Source organism: Balaenoptera physalus (assembly GCF_965194825.1).
Source record: "Balaenoptera physalus genome assembly, chromosome: 3".
NCBI lineage: Eukaryota > Metazoa > Chordata > Mammalia > Artiodactyla > Balaenopteridae > Balaenoptera > Balaenoptera physalus.
Window position 1 is genome coordinate 140,763,848 of NC_138890.1, and position 21,054 is coordinate 140,784,901.

The following is a 21,054-nucleotide window of genomic DNA, read 5'->3' on the forward strand; positions in this document are numbered from 1 at the left end:
TAGTGAGAGGCCTGCGCACCGCGATGAAGAGTGGCCCCCACTTGCCGCAACTAGAGAAAGCCCTCACACAGAAACGAAGACCCAACACAGCCATAAATAAATAAATAAATAATTTAAAAAAAAAAAAAAAAAAAAAAAACAGGGATTCACTCAGGCTTTAGTTCCCTGCCAGCCCACAGAATTATTCAAACAAGCCAGTAATATCCTCCTGTGGGAAATAAGCATTCCACCCTTTGGATCCGATACAGCCTCCCTCCCACAGCTCCTGCTTGTTCACTGTTCCCGAGTGCAACTCCTGACTGGCAATGCCTGGCATGTGGTGTCTTCCTCCGGGCTGTGAGTACAGGTGACTAATAAACTGCTGTCAATCACTAAATCAATCAGTCAGTCAGAGATTCAAGAGCCCTAGGCCAGAGGATTTAGCAGGTCTGACACAGAGCCCTGACATCGGCATTTTTTGTAAAGTTCCTCGTGTGATTTTGATTCATAACCATGGCTTAGAACTTTTGCACACTAAGAAGTCACAGCACTTGTAATGTACATTTTTAAAATTTAAAGTGAGTCTTTTTGTTGCTTTTTACTCACTCTAGTTCCATCCTAATAAGCAAGAGAACTGTTTAATACGTTTATAGAATATTGAACTTTATTTCTTTCTGATTTCTCCCTCCCATCTTTTGTTTCTCTAGTTCCCAAAGTACAAAATATCATAGCACTCTATAATGTCACAAGATGTCAGTTTCACTCATTTTTGTTTAAAATAACATCACTTACAAATTTCAATCCCCATTTTCTTTGATCTTTTAAGATGTCTGTGCTTCTTGGAGAATTTATCGTCAGGTGTAATCTTCATTATAAGGCACATTTTAGAGGTCTTTACAGAGATAAGGAGGAAGTGTTCAAGAAATAAAAATTGTTTCAAGAATTACATTCTGGAAGAAGAAAAAAAACTAACATCTGAATGACAAAGAGTTGGCAACCTTACTGCCACAATTAAGCTTCCCAAGTGAGCACATGGCAAAGACAGGTTGAGATAAGAGCAGGAACTGATAGAAGGCGTGAGGGATGATGTGCCATGCTGGTCTTGCATGTGGTCTTTGGAACTTTGATAATCCAGCGAGTTATCTTCCAGGTTTTACACTCTGAGGGGCAGGTTAAGAGCAGTCTAAAGATGCAGTTTTCTTTGTAAGGATGACCTTGGCTTTCAAATCGCTAAACTCAGCTGTAGCCCATGTTTACTCCTCAGATTAAAGCAAACAAAGGTGGTGGCCACAGGGTGTAGGATTCTAGAATAAAAGTCCAAGGTTCTTCTCACCCCAAAACTCCCCAACCACAATCTCAATATCTTCATGTTATTGCTTTTGGGTCCTTATGAGATAATGTCCCTAGAGCAGAAATCAGTTCTCAGTTTACACTGTTCTTAAGGTCTGTAAGTTTTTCACAGCACAGCCTAACCAAAAGAAACATTAATAGTTCTATTTATTAAACAGTTAGGTCCAAACAATTTTTCAGTACTTACATCCCAACAATTCAGTGACTGCTGAGCACAGCACAATTTCTCAAACCTTAGAGTCAGTGGGACACTGCAACCTTCATTTTGTGTTCTGAAATGATTTTCACATGGTCCTTGCTTTTTATCGCAGAAAACCTAGCTTCACAAAAATATGACATGAACCAATGGAACATAACAATCTAATGTTCAGACTGTTAACTCATGTAGGGTCCAAAATAGTTTACTGTATTTCCCTTGAAATTTTAAAATATTTAGTTATGTCCCTATACATCTTCTATAGCACCCCGCAATGCCTTAGCACAGAATTTGGGAATGATGACACCCAAATTTGAAGTCCAAGACTCATATTTCTGGTCATAGCTGTTGAGCCTTTTGGCCATGACTTATGGGTGAAGTCTCTTAATTACTCTAAGCTAAGCTTCAGTTTCTTCATGTTAAAATAGAAACAATTTTCAGTGTTCTAAGAGGGAACACAACCAAAAGTACTTTGTATGTAGAAATGCTAAAGATGTAGAGTGTTCTCTTAAAAGTGAGTTGGTCAAATGTAGTGAATTTTAAACTCTTACTTTCTTGAATATAGAATCCCTTCTTCAAATAAAACATCCCTAAGATGCAAAACACACATTTTAAAAACATAGATATCCCATTGAAAAAGGCATGCTGATCATTTTCCTCAGACCCATTCCTCATCCTCTTCATGCACTGCTCTGTTTTCCAAGGGGGATAGACACCCATTATGTTTCCTAGACCTTCTTGCAAATTGGCTTCCCACTGAGCTCATCTTATAGGCTACTGGAGGGAGAATCCAAGGTATTTCCCCAACTCTGTCTCCCAGGAGCATTTTCAGTAGTCCTGTTTTCAGGGCCCCATGAAAGGGCCCCTCCTGCAAAGTTCTCATTCCTATCACATGGCCTCAGCTCTCCTCCTAAATCCCCTCCACCCCTGTGAGTAATGGTGGATTCCTGAAGCTGCCTACCTTGGAGTTGTCTCAAATTTCCTGAGTTGCTCTTCTTACCTGTAGATAATTTTCTGTATTACATTTTCTACATCAAATTTCTTGCTGTTGGTCGTACTTTCATGACTGGTCTCTGGCTGATACTAAGGTATGAATAGCCCAGAGATGATATGCTTCTTGGCCTTAGGTTTCCTGACATGGTCCTTTTTTTTTTTTTAATTTTATTGGAGTATAGTTGCTTTACAATGTTATGTTAGTTTCTACTGTACAGCAAACTGAATCAGCAGTTTCTACTGTACAGCAAACTGAATCAGCTATACGTATACATATATCCCCTCTTTTCCGGATTTCTTCCCATTAGGTCACACAGAGCATTGAGTATAGTTCCCTGTGCTATACAGTAGGTTCTCATTAGCTATCTATTTCAAACATAGCATCAATAGTGTATAAATGTCAATTCCAATCTCCCAATTCATCCCACACCCCCTTACCCCTTGGTAACCATATGTTTGTTCTCTACATCTGTATCTCTATTTCTGCTTTGCAAATAAGATCCTCTATACCAATTTTTTCAGACTCTACATGTATGCTTTAATATATGATATTTGTTTTTCTCTTTCTGACTTACTTCACTCTGTATGGTAGTCTCTAGGTCCATCCAAGTCTCTACAAATGACCCAATTTTGTTCCTTTTTATGGCTGAGTAATATTCCATTGTATATATGTACCACATCTTCTTTATCCATTCATCTGTCGATGGGCATTTAGGTTGTTTCCATGTCCTGGCTACTGTAAATAGTGCCACAATGATCATTGTGGTACATGACTCTTTTTGAATTATGGTTTTCTCTGGGTATATGCCCATAGTGGGATTGCTGGGTCATATGGTAGTTCTTAGTTTTTTAAAGAACCACCATATTGTTCTCTATAGTGGCTGTATCAATTTACATTCCCACCAACAGTGCAAGAGTGTTCCCTTTTCTCCACATCCTCTCCAGCATTTATTGTTTGTAGATTTTTTGATGATGGCCATTCTGACCAGTGTGAGGTGATACCTCATTGCAGTTTTGATTTGCATTTCTCTAATGATTAGTGATGCTGAGCATCCTTTCATGTGTTTGTTGACAATCTGTATATCTTCTTTGGAGAAATGTCTATTTAGGTCTTCTGCCCATTTTTGGATTGGGTTGTTTGCTTTTTTGATTTTGAGCTGCATGTGCTGTTTGTGTATCTTGGAGATTAATCCTTTGTCAGTTGCTTCATTTGCAAATATTTTCTCCCATTCTGAGGGTTGTCTTTTCATCTTGTTTATGGTTTCCTTTGCTGTGCAGAAGCTTTTAAGTTTCATTAGGTCCCACTGGTTTATTTTTGTTTTTATTCTCATTACTCTAGGATGTGGGTTAAAAAAGATCTTGGTGCGATTTATGTCAAAGAGTGTTCTGCCTATGTTTTCCTCTAAGAGTTTTATGGTGTCTGGCCTTACATTTATGTCTTTAATCCATTTTGAGTTTATTTTTGTGTATGGTGTTAGGGAGTGTTTTAATTTCATTCTTTTATATGTAGCTGTCCAGTTTTCCCAGCACCACTTGAAGAGGCTGTCTTTGCTCCATTGTATATTCTGGCCTCTTTTGTCACAGATTAGGTGACCATACGTGCGTGGGTTTACCTCTGGGCTTTCCATCCTGTCCCATTGATCTATATTTCTGTTTTTGTGCCTGTACCATAGTGTCTTGATTACTGTAACCCTGTAGTATAGTCTCAAGTCAGGGAGCCTGATTCCTCCAGCTCCATTTTTTTTTTTTCTCAAGACTGCTTTTGCTATTTGAGGTCTTTTGTGTTTCCATACAAATTGTAAACGTTTTTGTTCTAGTCCTGTGAAAATGGCATTGGTAATTTGATTGGCATTGAATCTGTAGATTGCTTTGGGTAGTACAGTCATTTTCACAATATTGATTCTTCCAATCCAAGAACATGGTATATCTCTCCATATGTTTGTGTCAGCTTTGATTTCTTTCATCAGTATCTTATAGTTTTCTTCGTATAGGTCTTTTGCTTCCTTAAAAGGACCAAACACCACGATCAAGTGGGATTTATCCCAGGGAGGCAAAGATTCATCAATATATGCAAATCAATCAATTTGATACACCATATTAACAAATTGAAAAATAAAAACCATATGATCATCTCAATAAATGCAGAAAAATCTTCTGACCAAATTCAATACCCATTTATGATAAAAACTCTCTAGAAAGTGGGCATAGAGGGAACCTACCTCAACATAATAAAGGCTATATATGACAAACCCACAGCAAACATTATTCTCAATGGTGAAAAACCAAAAGCATTTCCTCTAAAATCAAGAAGACAAGAGTGCCTAGTCTTGCCACTATTATTCAACATAGTTTTGGAAGTCCTAGCCATGGCAATCATAAAAAAGAAATAAAAGGAATCCAAACTGGCAAAAAAGAAGTAAAACTGTCACTGTTTGCAGATGACATGATACTATACATAGAAAATCCTAAAGATGCCACCAGAAAACTGCTAGAGCTAATAAATGAATTTAGTAAAGTCGCAGGATACAAAATTAATACACAGAAATCTCTTGCATTCCTATACGCTAACAACAAAAGATCAGAAAGAGAAATTAAGGAAACAATCTCATTTACCACTGCAAAAAATAAAATAAAATAAGATACCTAGGAATAAACCTACCTAAGGAGGCAACTGACATGGTCTTCTTTAGGCACATCTGAAAAACATCTTAAGGCTCATTCCTTACTCTATCACTAAACAGCTGTGTAATCTTGGCCAAGCCATGGAACATCTCTGAGCTCCGCTCCTCACTCTGTAAGGATCATACTTACCTTGACTTCTTACAGTAAATGAAAAATATTTGGGGACGATTTAAAATGTGAGACTGACCTTTTATTACATCCCTAGCCTTTGTGTATTTGGATGAAGGGTTTATATTTAAATATAAAAATGGTGTTGATTTCCCAGGAACCCCCAAAATATACCTTGTCTTCTCCCCCATAACCTAAATCTAGCTTTGAAGGAAATTCTGAACTATTCTTTTAAACAGTAAGATTGAATAAGGATTAACGGACTTCCATCAACTGTAGCAAATTATAACAGATCTTGGCTACAGCTACTGATTCACATTACTATTCTGATCTTAGTGTTTATGCCCAAAAACCCACACTGGCATTGTGCTCATTCTTTCTTGTACTGTGGTTTCAGCACTTCCAGAGTGCTTTTAGGCACTCCTAATACAAATTTTAGGTTCATGTACTTAGACATAATTACCTTTGGTTGCAAGGAGGATGCATACATGACAGAGGATAGAATTAGACAATTATGGTTTGAGAATTGCTGCTCCAAATAGAAAAGTTAAATTGTATATGTTTGTAAATAATTGTGGCTTAGTGTGTATTGTAGGCTTTGTTTTTCCTCAAAAAAAAAAAAAAATTAAGTTTCACTTTCTGGGGGTTTCCCTGGTGGCACAGTGGCTGAGAATCCGCCTGCCAGTGCAGGGGACACGGGTTCGAGCCCTGGTCTGGGAAGATCCCACATGCCACAGAGCAGCTAAGCCCGTGTGCCACAACTACTGAGCCTGCGCTCTAAAGCCTGCGAGCCACAACTGCTGAGCCCGCATACCACAACTACTGAAGCCCACACACCTAGAGCCTGTACTCTGCAACAAGAGAAACCACCATAATGAGAAGCCCGTGCACTGCAACCAAGAGTAGTCCCCGCTCGCCGCAACTAGAGAAAGCCTGCACACAGCAACGAAGACCCAGTGCAGCCAAAAATAAATTAATTAAATAAATTTTTTAAAAAAAGTTTCACTTTCTGGTTTGCTGTAACATCAGCTCTGTCTGGTAGAAAGAAGACATTTGGATCAGTGTCACTACCGCACAGTCTGATTCATGACTGAGAGTACTGACTAAGCACTCTTTACTTATCAGCCTGGCCCATAGGCTATTATAAACTTGGAAGGCAGCAGGACTGAGTCTTTTTCAACATGCATTTCCGATGCCAGAACAGTTGCCTGGTACACGGTAGTTTTCAAGACAAATGAGATGAATTAATGAATGAAAGGCTGGATTAAGACCAACTGATGCCCTCAGCCTAGTCCAACAATGGTGCCCCCTCAGTCCTTCCATTGCTCAAAATAAAGAGCTTAAAGATCATTTACACAAATCAGCTGGTGAGTTGAATGCTAGCCAGACTCACCAGCTATGTTTATACTGGATATAAGTGAAAGTCTCAAGCTATGAGATGGAAAAAAATGTGATATCTGACAACAGCTTCAAACCAAACTTTTAAACTTAAGTCACTCATCATGACAAAGAAAATGTTTAATAATACAGATTAAAGCAAAACATGGCAATAACCCCCCAAAATTGGACTAAAGTCAAGGAAGGCAGTGAAATAGTTAAAGAAAAGGTAGCTGGGGTGGAGAGAAACTTGTGTACTACCCTTTCCTTGCTACACCTCCTTACTTTGCTGAATGGTTAATCCAGGGTTGAATGAATGGCAGAAAATGCAGACCTGACTAATGTTTGAGAAAGTCTCCTTTACATGTTCCCCCATCTGATTCTCCTAAAATACCTTAAGCCTCAGTTCACAGTTCCATTTCATGACTCTTCTTTCTTCATATGTCTATCCCCCTTTCCCAATCCTATGGCATCGCTCCTGACTAGGACTTTTCCTATTCTAGCCTTCTGCACTCTGCACTCCCACCACCCAAGACTTTGTCTCTCGGAATTGGTCCTCTAGTTGTCTAGTCAACCATTTTGCTGCTTGACGCGCACAGCACTTTGTGAAAAGCATGATAAACCTACAATATATTTAAAAATAGCAATTTCCCTATTTTGAAAAATGTTATCTAGTTTGGTGACCAAGCACACATGCATAAATATATTCTAGGTCTCAGTCTCCTCATTATTATAACAACAGTAAAGAGTAGGTCTTTCTTGCTCTGTTATTCTTTGAATAAAAGACTTAGAAATCAACAAATCACCAAGTCCCAATTGATACAGTACTTGCAAATTGATATATAAATGGAAAGTTTTAAGGGATACAAAGTCTAGCCAGAGTCATAGTTAAATGGGTTAGACAGACTTCTGAGAAGAAGGTACATTTTGAATAATACTGGATGACTACGATTTTAGGAATGGAAAGCCATTACGAAGTCTCTCCTCCCACCTCCCCATTATCCAGTTCTATCAGATCTTAATATTATTGCATACTTTTCTCAAATATTTTATTTTTAACAAACAATGGTGAAACAATAGTCGTTCCTAGGATCTTGATTCTATTCTCCTTCCTCCTTCTCCACTGGATAAATTAACTGGGAAAAGAATTAATTAATTGAGGTATAGGCATACTGTGGCATACTCTACAATAGTTACAAGAAATAAACTAAATATCAACCTGAATAAATTTTTTAAATATAATGAACATTTAGGTTGATTCCAGTTGTTCACCACTACAAGCATTGTTCAATAAACAGTCACGTGCACATTTCCTTATACACAGGTGCAAGAGTTTCTCAAGAGCATATGTTCAGAAGGGAAATTTGTTCATTTTAAAGGATATGTACATTTTCAGCTTACTAAATATGTTAAAATCTCTCCAAGTGGTTTTTGGCCAATTAGTAGCATATGAAAGTTTTCATTTCTCCACATCCTAAGTGACATTTGGTAATATAAGAATTTTAATTTTTGACAATCTAATAGTTGTAGAATGGTATCTCTCTTTTATTTTTATATACATTCTCTGATTATTTGTCAAGTAGTACATTAGTTTCTAAGTTTATTGATTGTTCTATGGATTGCCTATTATATCCTTTTCATATTTTTCAGTTGTTTTTTTATGTTGATTTGTAGGACGTAGTTATATATCATAAGTAATACTATCTTGCTGGCTATATGTATTTAAAATAACTTGGTTTATTAGGTCTATGGTTATTTAGAATTTGTTCTTTTGGGTATAGTCAAATTTGACTATTTTTACATTATGGTTTGGGAGTTTTGTATCTTCTATAAGAAATCCTCTCCTGTATTTGGTTCTAAAACTTTTAATTTAAAAAAAAAATAGATCTTTAATCTACCTATAGCTTCCTTTGTATGGTGTGACTTAGGAATCTAATTTGTTTTTCTATATGAAAAAACAATTTTCACAACACTGTATTTATTGTCACTGCTTTATATTCTGCCTCTAATCTATTCCTAAAAGTAATCTTTCCAGAAAACTGCAGCACATTCTAAAGGAGATATCCTCTCTTTTCAGCTATGTTTTGGACAGAAGTAGCTAGAGGAATTTAATGTATTACTGTCTGTGTGTATATTCCAGAGGCAATGAACTACCTGAAATCTTATTTTAAAAATATTCATTATGAGATAGTACTGGACTGGAGAGCAAAGGGGGAAGAAAAAGTATTAAAGATGCTGGGGTCCCTTAGGCATAACTCAGCTACAGAGGTCACCCCCAGCCACATCCTAGGACCCAGGACCACCATACTGGGGCATACCCAGGGTCTCTCACTCGTGCCATGAGTAGACCTTGGGCTTCTAGTGACTCTCCGAAATGTGTCCCTAGGACCTCATCTTTACCCTGCACTTATCTTTGGCCCACAATCCAGCAGTCCATGACAATCTCCAGATCAGCACTTTTCTGGTAGCAACATAGGGAGAGACATGTTAAAGGTGTTTTGGTGTGTGGCCATCTTCAGGGTGACATAGCCCGCTATCAGCTCACTGCCCTCAGGTTGGCAGCTCACTGTGATGTTTCGCTGAAGGGAGCTGACCACATACTGAATGGAGTGCTTTCTTCTGGGAAACACTGGATCATCTATCATGGAAAGAGAAATGACTCAGTACAAATTACTCACCAAACTGTCTCCAGCAAGCATCTCTGAAGAAGCCAGTGGACAGGAAACAGATGGGCATTACTGAATTATCTCAGATAATTAAGGAGGGGCTGTTAATATAATCAGAGGAGGCTGCAAAATTGCTGTTTAAAAAACAAAAATTCTGAGCTCAGGTAGTAAAGAGACATATGAAAGCAGTAATTCCTGGGTTCTTTTTTTCACTTTAACACTCCTATAATTTAAAAAAAATTTAATGGATTTTTATTTTCAAGACCTGGAAAAACAAAGGTCCTCCTAAGCTGAGAGCAAATGCTTCCAGTGTTTGCCTGAAGCCATTCCTTTTATTGGAGGAGTTACAGCCCCTCAAGAAGAAGGGGTTTATAATGGAAAAAATGAGACATCATCAACCATAATGAAGCTCAGAAAATAAATAATAAAAACCCTGTTAATGCCTGACACTTTATGTTTCTAAGGAAAACCCCTGCCTTTTATCTAAAATGAGATAGTTGCTTAGGAAATGGATAAACCCCAGGCTGACCTGCTCACAGTGGTCCGTTCCTTTCAGAATATTCCTCAAAGACAAAGCTTTTTATGAGAAAGACAAGCATATATTTAGCATGATTCTTTTACTTTACCTTATTACCCTTCAGGGAAAATAGTTCCTTGATGTATGTTAGCTTTCCCTTACTTTCAATCTCCCAGATAAATGCAGCAGAAACCCTTTTAGCCAAGTCTCCAGTGAACAGAGGAACGTGTTTTTTCAGCTGAATCCTACAATGTTTTTATGCAGGAAGAGGAAACAACATAATTCCCAGGGCCCAGTTCTTCCTGGAGTAAATGGAGTTTCTGCATGTAGATTCCTCCATAAGTGAGTGTATGAGTTCTTGGGGCAATGGTACTCTTTAGAACAGTATATGGAAATAAGTACTCAATTCATATCCTCATGGAGCTGGGTACAGTGGACATGGCAGTATATGTGAAACTATCCCTGTCCTCAAGGGACTCCTATTCCAGTGAGCAGAGTCAGGCATTAAACACTATTGCTGACAATTATTAAACACTTTATGTATGCTTTCCACTAGGTTTAACTCTTCACACAGATTTTATTCTGTAACCTGCACATCAATCCTAATGAGGTAGGAACTATTATCATGACTACGTTTTAAGATGCTGAATCAGTCTCCAAAGGATTAATGAGCCTCCCCAGAGGCACTGGGCAGGACCAGCAACCAGGGGTTATGTCATTTCCCTACTGGGCATACAGCAGGCAAGAATTTATACATTTGCCCAGTTCTACAAGCTGGAATTTGTACTGGTGGAAATAGACCCTTGTTGCTTTTAATTTAAATGTGATAATACCAACAGCTACAGTTGGTTCAGAAAACTTCACTCCCTATCAGTAAGTTGTGGTGAGTAGTATAAATGTAGTGAAATCTCCCACTGTATTGGTATTGGGGCTCATGCCAGGGCACCCTCTCCATAGGACCTATTTAGTAGTAGTTTCCCTTAGTGAGATCCAAGACAAGCCAACATTAATTTTTACTCAGATGAATTCATACTAAGATAGTGGTGATTTGTGTATTGAAAATAAGGTGATGGCAACCCACCCTATCACTCATGAAATGAATTCCTATTATTTCTCATGCTCTCTTACACCCCAGTTGTTTCTCTGCCTTAATACTGTTTTAGCACACTAAGCTTTTTGCATAAACTGCATTGGTTTTTATTTAAAGTAGAGTTTGGTCCCCCACCACATTCTAAATCCTGATGTTGCTGTGTTTGTAAATTGTTTTAGGATATACTTCACATTCTAGCCTGCACTTAAGTTATGTTTTGTACTTATCTTATTCTTCTATTAAATTTTAGGCTCCTTGAAGGTGAGCACAATGTGTTATTCACTGCTGAGTTTTGAAAAGTGTCTGGGTACCAGGCAAGGTGCCCAACTAAAATGTTTAACTGTAATTATTTAGGAAATTTTTTTGTAATGAGGATACTTAGCAGTCTTAAAATTACTGCATGTAGTTCTACAAAATTTTCATTATTGTGACTAAGTACATAGAATTAAAAGAATAAGTCTGCTCTTTCTTCTCTCTCTACTCCTACTCCTTCCTTCAGAGGTAACCGGTGTTCCAAGTTTGGAGTAAATCCTTCAGCCCTTTATCAGTGTATTCACATGCACATATTTATGATAATGTATCAATTAAAAATAAAAAGTGCTGAGTGGTTAATATGTGCCTCACACTATGCTAATCATTTTACATATTTTAATTCATAATTCCTATAACAACCCTATTAGGTACACACTAACACTCTCATTTTACAGATAAGTAAATTGAGGCACTGAAAGTTTAGAGAACTTGTGCAAGGTCTCTCAGGTAAGTGAAGGAAACAGAATTCAAGCCTAGGCAGTCTGATGCACAGCTCAAACTCTCAATCATGAGCAGAACATTTTTAACTACTGCAGATTCCTACACCTTTGGAAGATATTATAATGGAATAGGTTTTTAAAAATCTTTTCATAAGGAAAAATTTAAATGTATAACAAGAATCAAAAAATAGTATAATGAACCCCTATGTATCCATTGCCCAAATTCAACAATTGTCAACTCACAGCCAATCATGTTCAAACCACATCCTGTATCATTCCCCCAACGCTGGATTATTTTGAAGGAAATTCTTTGACATATCATTCTATACAGTATGTATCTCTAAAACATAAGGTCTTAAAAAAAAATAACCATGATACAATTACCCCACTTTAAAAAATTAACAATAATCCCTTCAAATCAGCAAATATCTCATAGGTGTTCAAATTTATGATTTTCTCATAACTTTTTATAGGTTATTCAAATCTGCTTCTCAATAAGGTCCATAGAGCTTAACTGGTGGATATGTCTCTTAAATCTCTTTAACTTAGATGTTCTTTCTTTCTCTTGCTTCTGTTTTCCTTCTAATGTATTTGTTGAAGAAAACAGCTTCTTGGTCCTGTAGTATCTCCAGGGTAGATTTTACTGATTGCACTCCTGTGGTGTTTTCTCATATTCTTCTCTGTCCTTTTGTTTCCTATAAATTGGCAGTTAAGTCTAGAGTCTTTTTTTTTTTTTTTTTAATATTTATTTATGTATTTGGCTGCACCGGCTCTTAGTTGCAGCACGCGGGATCTTCACTGCGGCGTGCAGGATCTTTAGCTGCGGCATGTGGAATCTAGTTCCCCCACCAGGGATCGAACCCCAGCCCCCTTCATTGGGAGCACGGAATCTTAACCACTGGGCCACCAGGGAAGTCCGAAGTCTACAGTCTTGATCATATTTAGGTTTGATTTGGGGGGGTGGTCAAGAACACTTAATGCGTGCTGTTTTGTACTTCTATCAGGTGGCACATAATTTCTGTTTGTCACTCTTTGCGCTAGCAGCCACCGATGTTCATTCCCTAGACCTCATTTCATTAGAGGTTACAAAATGTTGATACTGTAATTTGATATTCCTTTCTTCATTTATTGCTTCAAAATATTCTAGAAACTTTTCCTCATTAACTAGTTAGTTCCCTCATTTTATTTACCAGTTTTTAAAATAATGAATTGGTTTCCTGGCATGATATTAAATTGAAGACTGAAATATATTTTGGTATTAATGTGACCTTATGGATTTAAGCATATTCGATGTTTGGAATCATTATTATTCATGCTCAAAAATTTCCAGCTTTGACCAGGACACATCTTCAAACGGTCTCCTTTTGATGTGAGCTTAGTAGTCTTTGATAACTTTCTTGCTGTTTGACATAACAAGATGCTCTAGGCTTAACTTATACATTTCCTGGAAATCAGCCGTCTATCCAAGGAATCCTGTTTTATTTTACTGGGAAATGTTATTTAGAGACCAGAGTATGGATGATAGTGGTGCTTATTGCTACAGAGTTGGTCATTCTTTCTAGATTTTTTTCAGTTGGTGAAGCTAGGTTTCATATTTGTTTTCAAGCTAAAATACAACTTTATAGTGATACTTTTAATTCAAACTCAAGATAGTAGAGTTTTAATTAATCTCTTTGTTATTATAGTTATTTCTTCTTTCTCACATGCTAAAACCCCTAGATTCCATAAACATCCACATAATAACTCCTTTATTTTATTCTAGATCACATACACAACAATCTCAGAACAATACTACTAGAGTAGATGGCTGCCACTGATAGCCCCAATTATTCACCAACCTCTTATATCTACACACTTTGCTGTTTAAACTTTTTTCATTCTTACTCTGGACCCACCTAATGATTTTCAGTGACCAACAGAATTTCAGCAACCATGAAACAAAAAGAGGCTAGAAAAAATTCTTGTATGTGTCTGCTTTCCTTCGTGCACTTCTGTGATGCCTCAAGAACATGCCTGGGCTAGCCTGCAGGAGCTACCAGGGGCCAATGGAGCCACATTGACTCTGTTATCTGCCTCTGCCAAGCCATTCTAGATTAGTCAACAGCCAGCTAACCCTCACCTTGAGCTCACCAAGGACAGCAGAACCATCTATCCAACCGAAAAGTGATTACATACTCATAAGGCCAGAACATATAAGCTCAACTCTGCAGACTTGTGAGCTAAATAAATATTATTTTGTCTTGTATTTGTTTGTTACTAAACATTTTGTGGTGAGGCATAATTTCTACAAATAACACAATGCGATTACTGAAAAAAGAATTTTGCAATTCTTTTTGTTCACATTATACTAGATATGTGCAATCAAATTATATGTTTTTAAGACCCATGAAGATGTTCTACTCTATGCGGTTATGCCCAACTTGATACAGAGTAAAGTTCATTAATTTTACTATGCCTTCAATTTTCAAGAATTAATTTTCATTTAATTTTGTTTAATAATAATGTAACATTTACGTAGTTCCAAGAAATCTACGAAACATGATGTATTCAAGAGAAAAACATAATTCAAAAAGATACATGCACCCCAATGTTCATAGCAGCACTATTTAGAATAGCCAAGACATGGAAGCAACCTAAATGTCCATCAACAGATAAATGGATAAAGAAGATGTGGCATATATATACAACAGAATATTACTCAACCATAAAAAAAAATGAAATAATGCCATATGCAGCAACACGGATGGACCTAGAGATTATCGTACTAAGTGAAGTAAGTCAGACAGAGAAACACAAATATCATATGATATCACTTATATGTGGAATCTAAAAAGATGATAGAAATGAACTTATTTACAGAACAGAAACAGACTCACAGACTTCGAAAACAAACTTATGGTTACCAAAAGGGAAAGGTTGCAGGAGGATAAATTAGGAGTTTGGGATTAACACACACACACTACTATATATAAAATAGATAATCAACAAGGACCTACTGTATAGCACAGGGAACTCTACTCAATATTCTGTAATAACATATATGGGAAAAGAATCTGAAAAAGAATGGATATATGTATAACTAAGTCACTTTGCTGTACACTTGAAACTAACACAACATTGTAAATCAACTATACTCCAATATAAAATGAAAAATTTTTAAAAAGATGTATTCAGAAAAGTATAGCTTATATTTCTGTCCCTCCACACTTTTCTCCCATGCCTATAGATAGCCATTATTTTAGGTTTAGTTTATCTTGCCATTTAATAAATAAACAAATAAATAAATAGATTCAGATTTGTGTATGTTCCTCCTCTTCTAGTTAAAGTAGCAGAATATAAAGAAAGCCCAAGTTGACATGTTTTATGCCTTGTGTTCAAAGCAAGGGTATTGGTAGTTAGCTATGCTCCTGGGCAATAATAGTAACATTGTCAGCAAAAACCATTGACATTAATAATAATAATATTAGTAGCACTGTTAAAATATAGTGGTAATAGTAAGCATTAAATAGTAACATTAAATGTTAAAATTTAACATTTCTAAAAAAGCAAAACCAATGATATCACATTTAATATCAATTATGAGCCAGACATCTTCAGAACAATAGTTAAAGAAACTTACAAGAGTTTAAGTAACTTGTTCAAGACTACCCTGCTAACAAGTAACAAAGTGGGTGTGCATTGGATATATACTCTTCATATTCCGCTGTATAGCTTCTCATTACACTCCAATACTTTCTAAGTAGCAGCAGGCTGCCACATAATATGAAAGGGTTAGATGAAACAGTCTCTGAAGTTTTCCCAAGCTTGAAAATTCTATGATTCTGTAATAATCTGTATTTTAAATTCAAAACAAAATGGAGAGATTGATTATGAAGATGACATTCTCCAGCACCCACACATTACAGATTTTAGAAAGTTTTGAACTACATCACAGATGAGCATTATATTGGTATTTTGTTTATATGATACTAAACACTAGTGCTTTTGGAATGTAATGCGGAGAAGAATTATTTTGCTCCTAATGACAGAAACTCAATTCAAAGTGAATTAAGATAAATAAAATGATTGAAGGGAACTGTTTACAACTAAAACGTCCAGCATAGTTATCTTCAGGCAGAGTTGGATACGGGTATTGAAATGATATTATCAGTAAATGTCCCTCTACATGTAGCTCTACTTTCCTCTGGGTTGCCCTCATTGTCTGGTAATTTTTCCTTTTGCAAGAGCATCTTCCTACAGCTCAGCAAATCTGGTTGAAAGAACTTTTTTTTAAAAAATCAGTGCTTCCCACGGGAGTCCCAGGACTGAGTATGGGTAGCCTGATTTGGATATCATTGTGGTCAGAGGAATAGAATGTTCTTATGAGCAAATCTGGGTCATGTAGCCACCTTTGGATCCAAGTGGAGAAACTAATCCACCTAAACCACATGGACTAAGGATGGGAGAAAGGTGATCCCTCAAATGAAAATCAGAGGTGTTACCAAAAGGAGGTGGCTAGATTCTGTACAAGCAAATACAACTGATGTCCTTCACAAAGAGGATAAAGAAGAAAAGTGCTGGACGTCCTCAGGATTGCTGAGTAGGTACAGTGATATAGAACAACCTAATCCTTTTTCCGTAACTGATGTTCTTGAAAAGTTGTGTGAAAAAAGTAGAAAGGAAATAGAAAGAATCATGAAATTATCCAAACCAGTTAAATTGTCAATCACCTCATGCTCCTAGCCTCCCTCAAAGACACAGGAAGTACTCATTGAGTCACTGAATGGAAGTAAAAGAATCCATCTCAATTTAGTGCCCAAGTGGAACAGTTTTTCTTTTTTTTAATTTATTTATTTTATTTATTTATTTTTGGCTATGTTGGGTCTTCGTTGCTGCACGCGGGCTCCCTCTAGCTACCACGAGCCCGGGGGTGTGCCCACTTTTCATTGCGGTGGCTTCTCTTGTTGCGGAACACAGGCTCTAGGTGCACGAGCTTCAGTAGTTGCAGCTTGCTGGCTCAGTAGTTGTGGTGCACGGGCTCTAGAGCACAGGTTCAATAGTTGTGGCGCATGGGCTTAGTTGCTCTGCAGCATATGGGATCCTCCTGGACCAGGGATCGAACCCGTGTCCCCTGCATTGGCAGGTGGACCCTCAACCACTGCACCACCAGGGAAGCCCCAAGGTGGAACAGTTATTAATCAAAGAAAACACTTTTCCTACTTTTTTTAATTCCAGAAAGCACAGAGATGATCACTATTAATATTGGGAAAGAAGAAAAGTGAGAGTAAGGCGTTGATTTTAAAAGATTCCATTTTTCTAACAAATATCGTATGCTAACGCATATATATGGAAACTAAAAAAAAAAAAACAAGTGGTTCTGAAGAACCTAGGGGCAGGACGGGAATAAAGACGCAGACTTACTAGAGAATGGACTTGAGGACACAGGGAGGGGGAAGGGTAAGCTGGGACAAAGTGAGAGACTGGCATGGACATATATACACTACCAAATGTAAAATCGATAGCTAGTGGGAAGCAGCCGCATAGCACAGGGAGATCAGCTCGGTGCTTTGTGACCACCTAGAGGGGTGGGATAGGGAGATGCAAGAGGGAAAAAATATGGGGATATACGTATATTTATAGCTGATTCACTTTGTTATAAAGTGGAAACTAACACACCATTGTAAAGCAATTATACTCCAATAAAGATGTTAAAAAAAAAAAAAGATTCCATTTTTCTTAAAGGAGAATTCACTTGGCTTATCCTCCCGTATTTCTTTTATTTTTATTTTTATTGGAGTATAGTTTATTTACAATGTTGAGTTAGTTTCAGGTGTACAGCAAAGTGAATCAGTTATACATATACATATATCCACTCTTTTTTAGATTCTTTTCTCATATAGGCCATTACAGAGTACTGAATAGAGTTCCCTGTGCTATACAGTAGATCCTTATTAGTTATCTATTTTATATATAGTAGTGTGTATATGTCAATCCCAATCTCCCAATTTATCCCTCCACCCCTCTTTACCCCCTGGTAACTATAAGTTTGTCTTCTACATCTGTAACTCTATTTCTGTTTTGTAGATAAGTTCATTTGTACCCTTTTTTTAGATTCCACATGTAAGCAATATCATATGATATTTGTCTTTCTCTGTCTGGAATAATCTGACCTAGAGATTATTCCATATGTTTTCTCTTGAAATTCCCTGCCTTACAAATTGTTGAATTAGATGCTAATCAAAGATCTTTGAATTCTTCAGAGAAAAATCTCTAAATATGAAAAATCAATGTTAAAAATATTAAAACTTGAAAATACAAAGCTTTTTGGGAATTGTACACCACAACAAAAAGAAAAAGAATTTTTCAGTCACATTTAACAGATTAAACTCATTGATGATTTTAAAATCAACAAAACCTTTGTGACTGGCATTTTATCAAATTAAAATGTATTCTAGTTTATAACTCAGTTTTGTATACACTCTGAACATCAGAGCATAAATAACATACATACCAAATATTGACTTCAGAGCTGTGTGTAGGCAGAAAAATTTTCCTCAAAAATGGATATGTAACTGAGGCAGAATGTTTCAAAATCTTATATGAAACTATCTTAAGAGTCTGCCAAAGATTCTGGTAGAAATTTAGATTGTTGTTTTGTTCTTTTCAGAGTATCTTAAAGTAGGAGGCAGCTGAAAAGACATTGTCCGAAGGTTTATTTTCGTAAAACTTTATGCATGATCAATCTTTATGAATCATACCTTCTGCAAACATTTTGGACCCTTTGGACCTTTCATCCTGATCAATTATAAAAATCAATCCCACTGAAGGTGGCTTCAGAAGAGCAATTTTATTCACTGAGGTTGAATAATGGATATTCAATACCATTGATTCACTTCTTATCAACTTTCAGATCCAAGGTTAGCACATCAATTCATGCTCCCCAACTTTTCTTACTTTTATAACACCCTTATTCTTTAAACATGCTACAAGACACAAAACAGTGGTAGAATCTGAAATTTGTGCCAGATGAATAATAGAACTAATTATTCCCATATAGCTCCAATTCATAAGAGCTCCCACATGTGTGTCCTACTTTATGTTCATCAATCTCACTTCCAGCTCCAGAATGTGAGGAAGTCAGAGTTCCAATTCCTAGAAAAAGAAATTTGTCTTTTATGGAACAAAAGCTACTCTCCTTTTGTATACATCAAAATAATATTCTTTGGCAAATGCTTGGAAAGATATGCATGTGTATTTGCAGGTATTATATATAAACATATATGTGAAGAATTACATGTATGAATATATACATATTATATATGAAGAATATACATATATTACATATATGAAGAACATGATGGATAAAGAATTATTACTTTTTGCATCTAGATGTCACACCACTCATATAAGAAATTTAGAATGGAAAATATTTGTAATTCAACTTTTCCAAAGGAGACCAGTAATAAGATTATTCATGATGAGAGCTCATTCAAAACTTTTTAATGTCAAAATAATAGACCTTTTGCTACTGTCATCTAGCCTTCTTCCCAAGATATTTAGTGAATTGGATATTTCTGCTAGATATTTTCTCTAGATATTAAATCTAAACTTAGGTTTTCCCCATCTGCCCCCCATTTTTTTAGATTTATGCCCATCACATTCTTGGTCTTCCATGAGTGATTATACTCTAGTTATTTTGCATCTCATTCAATTGGACTTAACATAGTTACTAAAGAAACTCAGGGTCAAATTCTACCGCAGATATATTCTTCTCACACTGAAGTCAAAAGAGTTCTGTGAGCAACAGAGAAAATCACAGGGGCAGGAGTGCTTTTCATGTCTCTTCAGAAGATAATAGCTCCAGGCCTCTTGTTGCTTAGCTCCCCTCTTCTGAAATTCCTGGATTGTTTTCCACTTAAAGGCCAAGCTACTGCTCCCTTAGCTAATGTCAAAGGCAAGAACACCATCTGCCAAAAAACAAACCAGAGAGTCATAAACTAGCCGATGGAGTTCCAACAGTGTCCATGAGCTTGCTGATTCACATGTTACTTATTCCCACTTTAAAATACAAAAAGTTATGCAACGGGAAACCACAGCACATTTAACCTGAAGCTTTGAAATGTGCACCGATGACAGCAATACGTGAAGTCAACACAGGAAATATAAGTTTAGAGTTATGGCAAGCTTGGAGAGTTTTTGGAACCACAGATCTTACTTTGATGTTCATAGCTATTTCAATCAGCAGAAGTAGCAGTTGTAGAGGAGAGAAATTTAGACTAGTATTTCTCAAGAGAGTTTTTCTTTCCTTTGAGGAATTCTTTTCAATTTATTAAATTATCTATCTCTTTTTCAGCAAAGTGTTTTAGAATGTAAGAATTTACCAAAGTGACAAGTAATCTACTGGGAACTAAACCAAAATGCAAACTGTTGTCTTTAAAACCACATGTCTTTAAATCCCTTGATTGTTAACTTTTATCCCAAAAGAAGAGGTCTTAACTTTCATTGACTTTCACTAGGTAATAACTGGACTATTTTGAGTTATATTTCCCCCTACCTTGACAACTTAATTGACCTGTTAGAAGTATAATTTACTATATAAGAAAAGCTCCAAAAGCATTAAATAACTTTTATGAAAAATCACAACAGTATATGTCTAAAAACAGAGTAGGATGGAATAAAAATTAGATAAAAATAATTTTAAGAACCCAGATGTAATATTACAGTGCTGTAATTTCTATCCAAAAACATATTTATTCCACAAGCCTTAGCCTAATTGTCTACCTCAGATGTATCATGGTCATCCACACAGCGACTTTCTTTGGAATTAAACTTTGGAATTACTTGTTTACATAAGAAAACTCATCTCAGATGTAGCATCTGTTTCTCACTAAGGCTTAGCTTTTACCTAATTCTCCAAATGGGTTGACTGAGGTTCAAAAATGTGAGGTGACTTGCTCAAGATCATACAGTGAATCCAGGGCAAGCAGCGGCACTCCCTAGAGTAGTAGATGGATATCTTGGCACAGAACTCCACTGATGCTGCTCTCAGGCCTGTGACATACTTACATTCACTTGATAACTTTAGTTCACTGAGTGAATTATTTGACATCTTTATATTTTTTAAGTGTACCAGAAGGAAGAGAAAAGTGTCATGGAACTTGAATGTGTTCACCAGGTCTTCTTCATTAAATTATGTCTTGACTCCAAAAGCAGCCTAACCTAAAATATTTGAGTATTAGGTTCACAGGTAATATTATGCCTTGTATAATACAGCAAGAATGTAGCAAAGGGAAATATATATATATATATATGGCATATATTAAAAGGTTAAAAAAACCCAGCAAAAACCTGTTTACATAGCCTTA

The 21,054-nt window shown here is 36.5% G+C and overlaps 1 long non-coding RNA gene across 1 annotated transcript in view; it reads right to left on the reverse strand.

The window, feature by feature from the left end:
* Window positions 1–133: 133 nt before the first annotated feature.
* LOC309657944 overlaps window positions 134–21,054 on the reverse strand; it is a 53,842-nt gene continuing 32,921 nt past the window's right edge. The window contains exon 2 of the long non-coding RNA XR_014261982.1: window positions 134–21,037. This is a non-coding gene — a long non-coding RNA (uncharacterized lncRNA). The remainder of the gene's footprint in view (window positions 21,038–21,054) is intronic.